Source organism: Arvicanthis niloticus, chromosome 17, assembly GCF_011762505.2.
Source record: "Arvicanthis niloticus isolate mArvNil1 chromosome 17, mArvNil1.pat.X, whole genome shotgun sequence".
NCBI lineage: Eukaryota > Metazoa > Chordata > Mammalia > Rodentia > Muridae > Arvicanthis > Arvicanthis niloticus.
This window is the reverse complement of record NC_047674.1, coordinates 19,889,462-19,902,954: the sequence shown is the minus strand read 5'-3', so window position 1 is coordinate 19,902,954 and position 13,493 is coordinate 19,889,462. Positions and strand designations below refer to the sequence as shown.

Here is a 13,493-nt window from a genome sequence, read left to right as displayed (position 1 = left end):
AAACAGACACCCCATGCAGGTGTTCAAGAAAGACTTGAATGTGACCCAGTGACTGGCAGTATGTTTTAGGTAAATGTGCTCTTACATTCATAAGTATGTGGCTCCCAAAGACCCATGCCAGGCTCCCAAGTGGACAGTCAACAAAGAATGGCAGAAAATGTATGTAAAGGCACAGAACTATGCCAAATAGGTGTGTGGCACTTACAAGTCCCTTAAAATGCAGAGCAATGACAAGCTTCACACTAGTTTCCAATGAAAGATCTACACATACCAACAAGGATGGATTGAAACTGTGAAAGCACCTCTTCCTTAGCAGCGGCAGGGCCTCTTCTGATTACCAGGCCACAGACACTAATGGCCAGCCTTCCACATTGCTGGCACAGCCTCAATACATCTTTTCTATCACCCCTGGCCATACATCAGTCTCTCAGGACTCCAGCAACAGGTTCCCAGACCATCACTTTACACTGGCTTTCTTTCAGTGCATTCTCCACACAGAATTAGTCAGAGGAATATTTTAAGGTGTGATTTACTTCCTACTACACCTATATGTAAATCCCTCCTGTGGTTTTCCCAAAGGGTTTAGAAGAAAACTAGTCAATGACTAAAAGGTAAGGCTTGGTCTGGCTCCTGCCTTCTCCTCTTTGTCCACCCTCCCCGCTGAAGGCCATGCTGCCAGCACGTGGCCTCATGCTCTTCCTAAACTTACCAAACAACTCACAGTCTTTAGCATAAGATTCGCACTAGCTTGGAACCAGATGAAGACATGAGAAAAATACAGGATTCAAAAAAAAAAAGCCCTGCCCTACCCAGAGGAGGATAGCATGTATGAATATAGAGTCGTCATCTAATAAAGATATCACTGAAGAAAATTAGAAACCAACTTTGGGGGAGGCTGAGGAAGAGAAGTCAAGATGAAAAGTCCATCTGTAGGATCAGAAAATAAAGACAGCAAAGATTTAGAAATAAACTGATACAGAGTGGAAGGTCAAATAGAAAGGCAATAAAGTTGCCTCTAGAATCATATGAGGCCAGAGAGAAGGCTCAGTCAAGAAAGGTGGTTTTCCCACAAGCATGAGGACCTGAATTCAGATTCCATTCTCTACATAGAGCCAGGTCTGATAGTGTGTGCTTAGGAATCCCAGTGCTGGGAGGCAGAGACAATAGGATCCCTGGAACTCTCTCTGCCAGAGATAAAATGGGTTAAGTCCAGATTCAATGAGACACTTGTCTCAAAAATTAAGATGGAAGAATGATTGCAGAAGACCCTCGGTATTGACCTCTGGTTTCCACACACATGCACATGAACACACCCATACAAACTTGTACATATGGGTACAGTACATGTGCATACACACACACACTCACAAAACCCAATTAAGAGTAGAAGGGAGCTAATTAGCTTCAACCTTATTCAGGCTTGCAAACAATATCAGAACACTGACGTGGTGATATTTCTTGAACTATGGCTGGCTGGGAAATCAAGGCATTTGGAGACTATGAGCTTAGAATGGTGTGTTGTTGGAAAGGACCTGAAAGAAGGCATGACCTGTATGTGTCCATCTTCCCAGCAAGGAGAATTGTTTTGAGTACCTAAGTTCTGTGAATCTACAACATCCAAACCTATGTGGATCAAAACTTGAAAACAGCTCAGAACAATAAAACTTTTCCTTTACTTACATGAGTTTTAACCCCAGAAAGAGGTAGAAGCATAGTGTGATTTGAACATAAAAAAATCCCCATAGGCTCATCTGTTTGAACACTTATTCTCTAGACAATGGCTTTGGTTGCTATAGGAAGTTAATCACCACATAAGACCTTGTGACCTTATATCCCAGGCACACTTCTTGTCTTTGTTCTGTGGTTTCCCCTACTAAGATATAAGGAGGCAAAAGGAGGCAAAAGCCCCAGCTATAAGCTCCCACCACTGTAGAGCCGTCTGTCTCTATGGTTCCCCATCCATAACAAACTGTATCCCTCAAACGGTAAGCCAAAGTAAACCCTTCCTCCCTTAATCTGTTTCTGGTCAGGTGCTTGCTCACAGCGCTGAGAAACGTACCCAACACAAACCAAATACAGAAAGGATGATGTTGGTCCTGTTCAACCCACTGTATCATCACTTTGGGTTTGGGTTTGGCTAATCTGGCATGTGGGAATCCCAAGATTAAATACATCTGAACTGAAAAGATGATGTGCCTGTCAGACATGATTCCAATCACAATGTTAAAATGGGTAACTGGTTTTTTTTGACTAATGAATTTTAAATTGAAATATGAGGTTGTAAGATCACATTGAGATGTTAAACAAATCTCAGAAATCTATTTAAATATAAATCTTCTAAGAGAACACAAAGGATAGTTCATTTTCTTTTAATTTTTTTTACAATTAGTGTATGTATGTATGTATGTATGTATGTGAATGCCTGTCAGTCTATCTTGATTGTGTGTGTGTGTGTGTGTGTGTGTGTGTGTGTGTGTGTGTGTGTGTATACACACATGCCACTGTGAGTTGGGAAGGGGAGGGCCAGAAGGTAATTTGTGGAAGTCAGTTCTCTCTTTTCTAGCATGTGGGTCCCGAGGATTAAACCCAGGTCATCAAGCTTGGCACAAAGCACCTTTACCCACTGAGCCATTTTGTTGTCCCACAAAAGACAACTTCTGATAGTCTTCTCTGGCACACAAACCATTCTAGAACATCTGAAACTTCAGCCCAGGTTACTCTACATGGCTACTCTGCGGTTTTTTTTGTGTGTTTGTTTGTTTGTTTGTTTGTTTGTTTGTTTTTGAGACTGCCCGGCCCATTCAGTCTAAGCTCAGAAAACACCAACTTGGACCTGGGGCTCTGGCCCTCCTTTACTCTTTCACCATGTCCCCTAGAAGATCCTAAGATCTTCTATCCCCAGAGTCCATGCTCCATCTCTTTATAGTTACCATTACCTGGTATGATTCTCTCACTCAGTCAGTTATAAGTACTTTCATCTGATGAACACGAATGCATTTGCCTTCCGAGTGCACTCTCAACTCCTTGAGAATCAGGACTTTGCTGTATTAAGCTCTAGACCCTCGTAACATAAAATATTTCTCAGCATAAATAATCACTCAAAAAAGAGTCTACCTATTTAAGTTTTTTTTTTCCCTCAAATCACTGCATCCTTTAACTAAGATGTTTGCCTGTCCCAAAGAAATGACACCCAGAAACCAAATAGATGAAGTGTGTTTTTCACTCTTTCTCCTAATGGGCATTAAAATGAACACACAACTGAGTGTTTGTCTGGTTGGTTGGTTGGTTGGTTGGTTGGTTGGTTGGTTGATTGGTTTTTGTCTTGTTTTGTTTTTTTAAAAAAGAGGGGAGGTTATCTCACAAAATATACTATAGTAGTTTGAATAAGAATGCCCCCCACCCCACAGGCTCATATATAAAGATTTGGGGAGAATTAGGAGGTGTGGCCTTGTTGAAGGAAGGGCAGGCCCTTTGTCTGCCTGCTGCCTATCTGGATGTAAAGCTTTCAGCTACTGGTTCAGCACCAAGACTGTCTGTTCCCCTGCATGATGATAGTTTAATGGACTGAACCTCTGAAACTGTAAGCAAACCCCAGATTGAATGATTTCCTTTTATAAAAAGTTACCTTGATCACTGTGTCTCTTCACAGCAATAGAACAGAGTCTAAGACATGTTCTATCAAAAGTCCCCTTGCTTTGTGCTACAGTGCCCTGCACCCCCAACCTGGGAAACTGCAATGAGCAATTATCCTGCAGAGGCCCCTCCCCATTCAGCCAGTCTGGGATGGGTGGAGAATTAAGCTGGTCTACTTCTAAATTTCAGTCTTGCTTCTCTGGTTAAGACTGTTCATCCAACCACATGGCAAATTAACATGGCCAAAACAGACCTCCTCACCTTTTTCTGCCTCAATAGCCCCGATCAGGTTAGCTTCTAGTTAGTTAGAACCTAACTAAGCTGGTTAGATTCTCAGCTGGGCTGATTCTCCCTCAGGGTCAACTGAAATGTCTGGTGACACTATTCAATGTCCAATCCCTAGGGATGCCCTTGGCATCTAGTGCTTAAAGAATACTGCCAAACATCCTTAAAATAGGACAGTCTCCATCACAAAGAATCATCTGGTCCAAAATAACCCTATGCTTGGCTAGAAGCCCAAGGTCAGAGGGATGCTATCCTTTCAGACTGAAAAATTTGTCACTTTTATCCTAATCCCTGTTCACATCACACAGAACCACTCACTTATGAACCAGAGCAGCATGTTCAGAGAATTTTGGATAATCAGAATCTTAGGAGTGCCTTATAATTTTATATCTTCAAATCAAAGACCATTTTAAACACAGGACTTGACTCTCAAAATTATAAGTTACTGAGGAATTTGCCATTGAGATATTCAGAACAAGTAATTGATTTGAAATGGGCAGCTTGGAAATACTCCCTGGGAGTCATGGGGTTTATTCATTATCTTTAGAGAACATTCTAGTATAACAAAGATATAAGGAAAGAGTGAGACTCAAGGGTACACAAGGATGTTTTCATGGAACACCTGGAGAAGGTCTAGCCTGAGCCTTGGTGCTTTTATAAAAGTCTGAGCATAAACAATGTGAGGTGAACCGAAGTGCATTTGACAGGACATGTACCCAGGCAGAGCCTGTTCATGACAAAAAACACCAGGCAGAAGGTGACCGCTCAGATTGAAGGAAGCGTCAAATAATAAATCCACTCACTAGGTGTTTACAGATTACACGGTATCTAACATATCTGTGGGAAACTTGATTTTAGACTATCTTATATTTTGTTATAAAATGCACCTTAAAATTGAGTGGTAATGAGAAAACTAAAGCTATGTAGCATCTTTTGACTTTGAGAGCATAAAAAAAAAAAAAATCTATCCCACCCACCAATCTGTCTTTAGACCTGCACTGCCCAATCCCTTCGAATGAAAGAAACCTTTCATAGGTCAAGGACGAATCACATGCACATAGGAAAAGTTGACTAAATGAGTCTATTTAAAAAGCAATTTATCAGTGATAGTTTTAAAACAAAACAAAAGAACATGCAAACAACAACAACAAAATAACCTCTCTTCCCAGCACAATTGTTTATATGTAAGAAGTCTATTCCACGATTCTTCTACTGAAATGAAAAACATTCATTCTCCTCTCTGCTTTGGCTCTGTGAGGGAGAATCTAATTGTTTCTTTGGAGCACTGTTCTGAAAGCTTCCAAGGTGGGAATTAAAGTGAGATCTATTTTTAGTGTGCCTGGTCTTTTTATAATCTAGCCTGTGCAGTGGGGTGAAGCTGTTGGGCTTGAATGGAAAGCCTCATGCTAGCAAGAGAGCCTACCAGCTCCAGCTCTTACCCTGTGGGGTCTACACAGCCAGTGCCAGAGCCTCAGCCACCGCTGCTAAGACGCTGTGGCTAATATTAGCATGCTGGGCGATAAATAAATAGCAGGAATCTGAGCACCATCGAGATATTCCATCTTGGGGCATGCAATCTTAATGTGGGGAGGCAGAAATTATTCAGAGAGAGAGAAAGATGGCCTGGCAGGAGAAAACCAGAAATGTCTGGACAAATGTAAACCTGAGTTAAAAACCAAAGGGAAAGAAAGGAAGATATCTATGGCTCACAAAGGGCAAATTGGTAACACATACTTAAAACGGGAATATGTGATATGAATAAAAACATGAAAGAAAGCTGGGCATTCTGCAGTACTAAAAAACTTAGCCTCGTGGTTTGACAGAAAGTAATGTCATCCAATAGCCAAATATACAAAAATAGAGAGAGCAGAAAGGATAGTAGTTTAGGAAACACAAACTGTCAGGATTTTAAGGTTATGCTCGGCTGAGCGAGCTCATCCAAGTCTTGACAACTTCTATTTTCATCATGACCAAAATGAGGACAAAGAAGCCTGGCTCTCAAGACACTAAGTTTGATCCACTCTGAGCAGCAGGTATAATGCCTACCATTGTACCTTTAAATCCACAGCAGCTTGCACAGTGCCTGGGCACTAGCATGTCTTAAGTGGTCCTAGGGATTCCAAGACTGCAGAGCAATGTGCCTATTGTCATCTGAGCTCCAGTTCTTCGCAGGCCATTGAGAACAGTGGTCCTCTAAGTGTGATCAGCTTCAGCACCACCTGGGGACATCTGTCACATGTCTATTGAGCAGCAGCATCCTTCATTCACTGAGGCAGAAACCCCAGGTGGGCATGCAAACTTAAACTAAGGAACCATTCAGGGATGGTGAGGTGGCTCAGGGGGCAAGCTATTTACTGACCAAGTATGAAGAGTTCAGATTCTCCAGAACCCAAGCGGTGGTGTATGAATATCTGTAATCCTGTAGAGATGGCGCTCAAGAGCCAACTAGCCATGAGAGACTCTACTTCAAACAAGGTAAAAAATGCTACTGTCACCTGAGGTGTCCTCTGTGACACATACATCTCTCAAAACAAACATAAAGATTAAAACAAATCAAACAAAAAAAAAGTCTTCTAGATTATTCTGACATGGTATATCTACTAACCATGGAAGTGACCAGCAAGCATTATTTTAATACAAAATATTAATGTTGTTTAAGAGTTTTGTATGTAATTCAGATTATGGAAGAGGAAAAAAGTAAAGTATAACAGGCCCCAGATCTTACTTAGCACAACTGACACCATAATGGGGATACCATTCAGGCTTTAAACCCAGCAACCCAGCACAGAGGCAGCACCACCTACCAAAGTGAGAACAAAACCTAATCCATCAAAGTCCAGAGTCCTAGGAAAGTCACTAAATGCACTAACCTTGCTTTTTGGCTTCTGTACTTCTGCTTTTGGGTGACTATTCTACTAATTGAGGTGTGCCAACCCAGGATATGGGTTTTATGCCTAAAATCTCACCCTGAGGAAGGCTTGGGACTACACTCAGGTCCTGAACATGCAGGGTAGTCACTAACCAGCTAATAAAGACTTTCTATTGGCTTGAACCTGTGTCTGAGTAGTCTTGTCCGGTGGATACCTCTGACATAGCCTGGATGGCATTCAATAGCCATAAAGAAGTCTTTACAACCAGGCTCAGAATCGAGGGATGGAGAAAAGAATTCTGTTCTTCACCTTTCTCTTGTATCAATGTCCAAGACCAGACAAAGAGGTATCCTATATGAGCCAACCATCCTCCATCCTGGGACTCGGACTCTCTCTCTCTCTCTCTCTCTCTCTCTCTCTCTCTCTCTCTCTCCTCTCTGTGTGTGTATGTGTGCACGTGCACAAGTGCATATGTGCATGCACGTACAAATGCATGTGTATGTCTATGTGCAGGTGTATGTTGTATGCATATATATATGGATGTGTGTTATATGTCATTTTCATAAGTACACACAGAATATATAGGTATATTAACATGAATATATGTACATATATGTTTGTGTATGCATGCTGCATTCTTGCTCATTCTTTCAAGATCAATACTGATGCTCTGTTTCATGGTAAGTACACTTGAAATCAGCCAGGTAGAGTTTAATGTTGACTGTGGAACTCAGAATGGCCAACTACAAACCTCAGGCTCTCAGTCATGTGTCCTTTCTCCTGCTTTCATGAAATGTATTTAAGAAGACCATGAAGACCAACAAACCAGCTTTGAGGAAGGGGCAGTATGCAGCCTGGCTTTTACTGTATTGTTAAAATAGTCACTGAATTGTGACCATTGACTACAGTCCTTCAACTTTATTTTGGATAGAGGCCCAAGTAAGATCAAAGCATATTCCTTGGGACTAATAAAAAGCCAAAGGAACAGACAAAACAACACCAAGGCACTGAATTTGCACTTCTCAGCCCAGAGCATCTCTTTAGTCAGTCCAGACCTGAGCTTTCCAAGTCTCACCAGCAGTGTGTACAAAGCAAGATGGAATGGAGGGAGGCTGAGGCTTGTCATCATTACTCAGGCAGCAGATGACAGCAGTTTGAATCAGGGCTGTGGTGGTGGAATAGGAAGAAAGAATCAGATAGAGAATCATCATAAATAAAGTGAATTGGTGAGTGTCCAGGGATAAATGACAAAAAGGCAGAGCCATCAATGTCCAGCATCCAGTCTGAGCAATGAGGGAGACCAGCGCCAGCAGGGGTGAGCAGATGCATCAATGCCAAGTCCAATAATGCGGCTAGCGCTGAAGTGAGAGGCCAGACTGAAAAGAGGGTCTGGAAGCCATCCTTGTGGTGACAGCTCAGAATGAGAAATTGCTACCAAAGGCCCAGGAGAGTGGCTAAAAGGAAAAGGAAGTGGGTGAGATCTTGTGAGAACTCAGGAATATGGATACAGTATGGGACTCTGCAAACCACACAGAGAATGCTTCTAAAGAGATTAGCTCTGTGGGCAGAGTAAGGAGTAGGGAGGAAATGTCTCTGATCACTGACCTAGAGAAGCAGGTCCACAAAACAGATGTAAGCAAGCAGGTGACTTCATTTAAGAAATCACCTGTCAGATCAATGTGTACCAGAGGCAAAGAAAGAGGGGAGGAGGGAGGAAGAAGAGAGGGAACTGAAGATCAAGAGAAAGGGAGAGAGAGAGAAAGGAGGGAGAGAAGCTAAACATGAAGAAGCAGGGGTGATTTTCTGCTTTCTTAACAGTATGAAGGGAGCAGGTTTCAGACCCTAGCAGATAGAAAGCAGAGAGGTGGGGAAGGACATGGAATATGGTAAAGATGAGAAAAGACCCAAGGGAGAGAACACTGGAAAACAACAGCATTTTCCACAGTAGCCTACAGCCTAAAGACATGAGTAGATGGCCAAAGAATGGTGTGACTACTCAGGGGAAAATTACTCAGGCATTAAGAAGAAAGTGGAACCCATCCACACCTTGTCATGAAAGAGTTTTAGAAGCGTTGTACTCAGTGGAAAAAAGCTGCTTCTAAACATTGCCTATCATATGACTGAATTGATATGAAGTGTCTAAAGTAGGCAAATCTAGGAAGCAGAAAGTTGCCTAGGGTTGGAGGTTGGAAAAATACTAGAACCACATGATGCTAACTAGTCAGGACTAGAATGCATATTTTGAAGTGATGAAATGTCCTGAAATTTATTGTAATGATAATTACCCAACCCTGAATGTATAAAAGAAAACACTGAATTTTATATTTCAATAGTATATGGATGACATCTCAATGAGCTATTTAAAAAAAAAAAATTGATGTCCCACACAATTTCTCACTGCAAGCATATTTCCTATCCAACTTATCAGAAATCAGCTCTCCTCTCAAAGGCATCCCTAGTCAAAAGCCTCTCCCCACTTCTACAAGCAGCAGGCCAACTGTGCTTATATACTATCTTCTGCCCATCTTCTCAGCATGCCTGCTGGTGCTCGGTCTTTCCCCTGTTCAAAAGTGACCTTCCCAAGAGGGAAATCACATGGCCCACTGCAGTTAGTCATCAAAGGCTCCCATCATCCTTGAGACAAGATCCTTGTTCTTCCCTGTGAGCTGGTACAGCTCATTTGAGCTCCACATCTCATCCCTGACTCTCTTATACTCCACAGACACTGTAGGCAAGTTTCTACCTCAGGACCTTTTGTGGTATCTTAGTCCATTAAGGCTGCTGGAGCAAAGGACCTCCCATGGGAGAACCAGTAAACGCCACTAACATCATACTGATACAGCTTGAGGCTGAGTAGTCCAAAATCAAAGTGCCAGCAGATTCAGTATCTGGTAAGGTCCTCTTCCTTATAAATGATGCTTTCTTTATGTCATTACATGGCAGAAAGGAAAACGGGAATCTTTTATAGGAACAGCAACTCCATTCACGCATGTATCACCTGTGACCTCTGAGGTTCACCTTTTAATACCATCTTCTTGGTAGCTCCATTTCAACATACAAACTTCGAGGAACACAGACATTCAGACCATAGCATGTGGGTAGACCTGACATTTTCCTTCCACTGATATTCACAAGTTCATCTCCTTGGGGTCTCTTATTTCAATCTGAGAAAGGCATTCCCTAATAACCCTACTCTCTGTCTCTTTGCTTTTTGCTTTTTCATTGAGCCCATCACACCTTGCTCCTTTCTGTTGACCACATACATACACAAACACATGTATGCACACAGACACCATAGTATACCCACGCATGCATGTGGTTTATCTAACTCCACCCTTAAACTATGACCTCCTCAGTATACACAAAGACTTAAACAATTATATCCACAGCACCCAGAGTACACCTGACATGTACCAAGCATTTGTTAAGTATCGGATGAATGAGTGATCTTTGCATCAACCTTTATTTTAAAGACTGAAAAGACCTGCTAGGGCTTTATGGAATGTTAGGAGTGTCACATAACCAGTAGATCAGAAAGGCCCACTTGAAATTTTGGGCCACAAAATTTTGGTTTTGTCTCCACTTAGTTCCAAGTGGTACCATCGCTGGTCCTGAGAAGAGACAATGCCACTGGGGGCAACGCATTTATACTGGTCAAAACCTTGTGCTATATGCAGAATGTATAGAAAACTGGTAAGCCAGAAATAGAGGACAGCTCTCTGACTCAGAGATGGGCCCAAAGTGATGAGGCTATGTCTGTTTCTCCCACAGGCTTTGTGACCCTGTGACCTTGTGACCTTCAGACTTCACATATGTAGAGGAAAGATCTGACTCTGCCCATTTTTAAATGCAGCATCATAATTCACATATACACACTCCTTGGGTTGTGTGTGAGAACTCACAGTAGATGCGGAGATTTGTCCCCAGGTAGAGGTGCCCACTTCACAGGCACAGGCCCTCTGGCCATCAGTATCTCCCGGAAAAATGTAGACAGGCCCATGTGTTACACTTGTCTCAGAATGATGAGTTCTTAAAAATAGTCTAAAATCACCAATTAGTCATAACAGTGTGGTGCTTATGGAAATCCATTGAAAGATGCTAATAATATTTTGGCAGTGGCAGGTGTGACTGTGTATCACAGCTATTCTTTCCAGAAAAAAAGAAAGAAAGAGAAATGGCACCTTTGAGGAAAATTATATTCTTGATGTTAGAAGGCTTTAATAATACTAAATCCTGGTTTAAAAGTTAAATTTCCTTTTTGGTCATGCATTTCTTGTCTGTTACTAAAGTACAGGGTTTGGCACAACAGAGAGAGTTATGAGAGTTGTATGTGTTCCTTTCCAAAACCAGGCAGGCCTACTATCCAAAGAGAGATGATTTATCAGTCAGTTCAAATTAGAAGGCCAACAAATCAATGACCAAACAATAGGAGATTACCAAGAATTTAGAAAAAGCTAGATTCAATTCATTCCAAATTCAGAAACCTCCTGTTAGATTCTCCTGCAGTATTTGGTACCTTTGATAACCTTCTTTCTGAAAGTATTGCTAGTTTCAAGAGAAATATCAATCACAGTTGATGATAACATTTTCCTTGTAATACAAATTTTAACAATAATATAAAACTCATTTTATGTTGTTCACACACATACATGGCTTTTCTCAAAACCATGACTTTTCTCATCAACTAGACAAGTCCTGCTTATAAGCTATTGTTTTAAAAATCAAATGAAAATAGAATAGACAAGAGTTTGTTGTTGAATCAACTCAAATTCTAATCTATATTCATAATCTCTAGATTACCCATGAATCAAAGAATCTCATAAACTGTAACTAACTGTCTGTACAATACCTTCACCAAGTCAGCCCATATTCTAGCACAGATGGGTTAGGTCACCTGTAACTGAGGGATCTGCTGGCAATTGACAGCCACTGGGGGAAGGAGACTCATTCTTTTTGTTGAGGATGTAACCATTGGTAGGTTTCCCAGGCTCCTGTGGATGGCCCCGCCCACATGCACATACGGGCAACACTAACTGGTCTAGGTGGACTATCTATTTTTTAAGGAGCATAAAAAGATATGAAGTTGAGGGGTAGGCATTGCAAGGAAGGAGAGCACAGGGGAGTTGGGGGGTTGGTAAATGGGAGATGGATACAGTCATATTTCATTATGTGTGTAGATGAAACTCTCAAAGAATTTTTAAAAAAAACTTTTAAATAAAACTGTAAAAATGCTTTTAAAATCCCACTACACAGTAGCAAATATCTGTGAGATGAAAGCTTCCTACAGGCAAATACCTTCAAGCAGGTAACACATCTCCAAAAAGGGCCTCGAAGCACTATGGACAAGCCAGCAAGATGATTTGTTTCATTTTGAAACCTGTTTAATCTGTGAACTGTGTGCAGTGACCCCCAGACGTAGACATAATATTCCTTGGAAATTTGGGAGAAGGGGTTAGACATAATAGTCAAAAAATAGTACAACTGCCTTGTTTTTTTTTTGTTTTTTTTTTTAAAAAAAAGTGCATTAAAACAACTTATAGCTGTTGATAAGAATGGTACTATGAAATAGCTTTTATTTTAATAGAAGAAATAAAACATCAGAAGCAGAAAAACAGTGTCTTAAATGGGGTGTAAGATGTATTAACTAGAAAAAGCAAACTCTATCTACCACAGTCAATGGAATCAAACAACCATGGAATCCTATTCCAAATAAGTGCTTCCTCTTTGGGCTTTTTCCTCGGGTATCTTTGTTACAGCAAGATAACACTGACTGCTACAGGAAGCAAATAGAGGCTAGGTGGAAGGAAAACAAGATAGAAATAGAAGGCAAGGGGCACCTAGGATAACTTGTAGAGGGCTGGCTGGAAGACAGGAAGAGTAACCGTGTAGAGCTAGAGCCCCTGAGTTCAGTTTGGGGATGTCTTAGTTCAAGGTGGCCGGGAACATCCAAATGGAGATTCCAAGGTGGCATCTGGATGAATGGGTTGGAAGGGAATATAATCAAGAGATAAAAACATAGGAAACATAATGGTTCAAATATGTAACATTGTTCCATGTACACTGACATGAAAAGATACATGTGATCAACCAGCCTGAAAATGCAAATTGTAGAACAAAATGTTTCTAATGCACACATTAGAAATCTGTATTTAGAAAAATAGTATCATCTGATCTACTATTCACACACACACACATACACACACACACTGATCTGATGAATGATGCATGTATCAAATTATTAAATGATTCTTAAGATTTTATTAAGTCTGAGTTAGAATAAGTAACTCTTCGTTTTCAGTTTATAAACTTGTGCACCGTAGGTTGTATTTTGGACAGTGAGTACCTAATCTCTATGACTCCCATTTCTCCATCCGTACCCTCCAATGACATCACCTACCTCATCCCAAGGGCCCACACAGTAATAGACACTGACACCAGAATAAGATGCAAAGGAGCAAAGTGATTTGAGTTTTGCACATAGCGAGAGAGACACTTATTGGCCTCTCACTGTTTTACAACAGTATCAAGATGTTCAAATGCTTAGAGAGCTTCAAGTCGCTTGTTATTCAAGAATACCCCATACTAATCAAGACTTGCCCTGTGATGGCAAACAAGCTACCAGGAACTCAGGCTGGTGATCACATGTGAACAAAGATAATGATCATGAATAGGAAACTCGATGGCTGTGCACAGTGAGTTTCTATG

General features: G+C 41.1%; 1 protein-coding gene across 1 annotated transcript in view; it reads right to left on the bottom strand.

The window, feature by feature from the left end:
- Positions 1 to 13,493, bottom strand: part of Dner (delta/notch like EGF repeat containing) — a 294,143-nt gene that overhangs the window by 103,806 nt on the left and 176,844 nt on the right. The gene's annotated exons all lie outside the window — the stretch shown is intronic.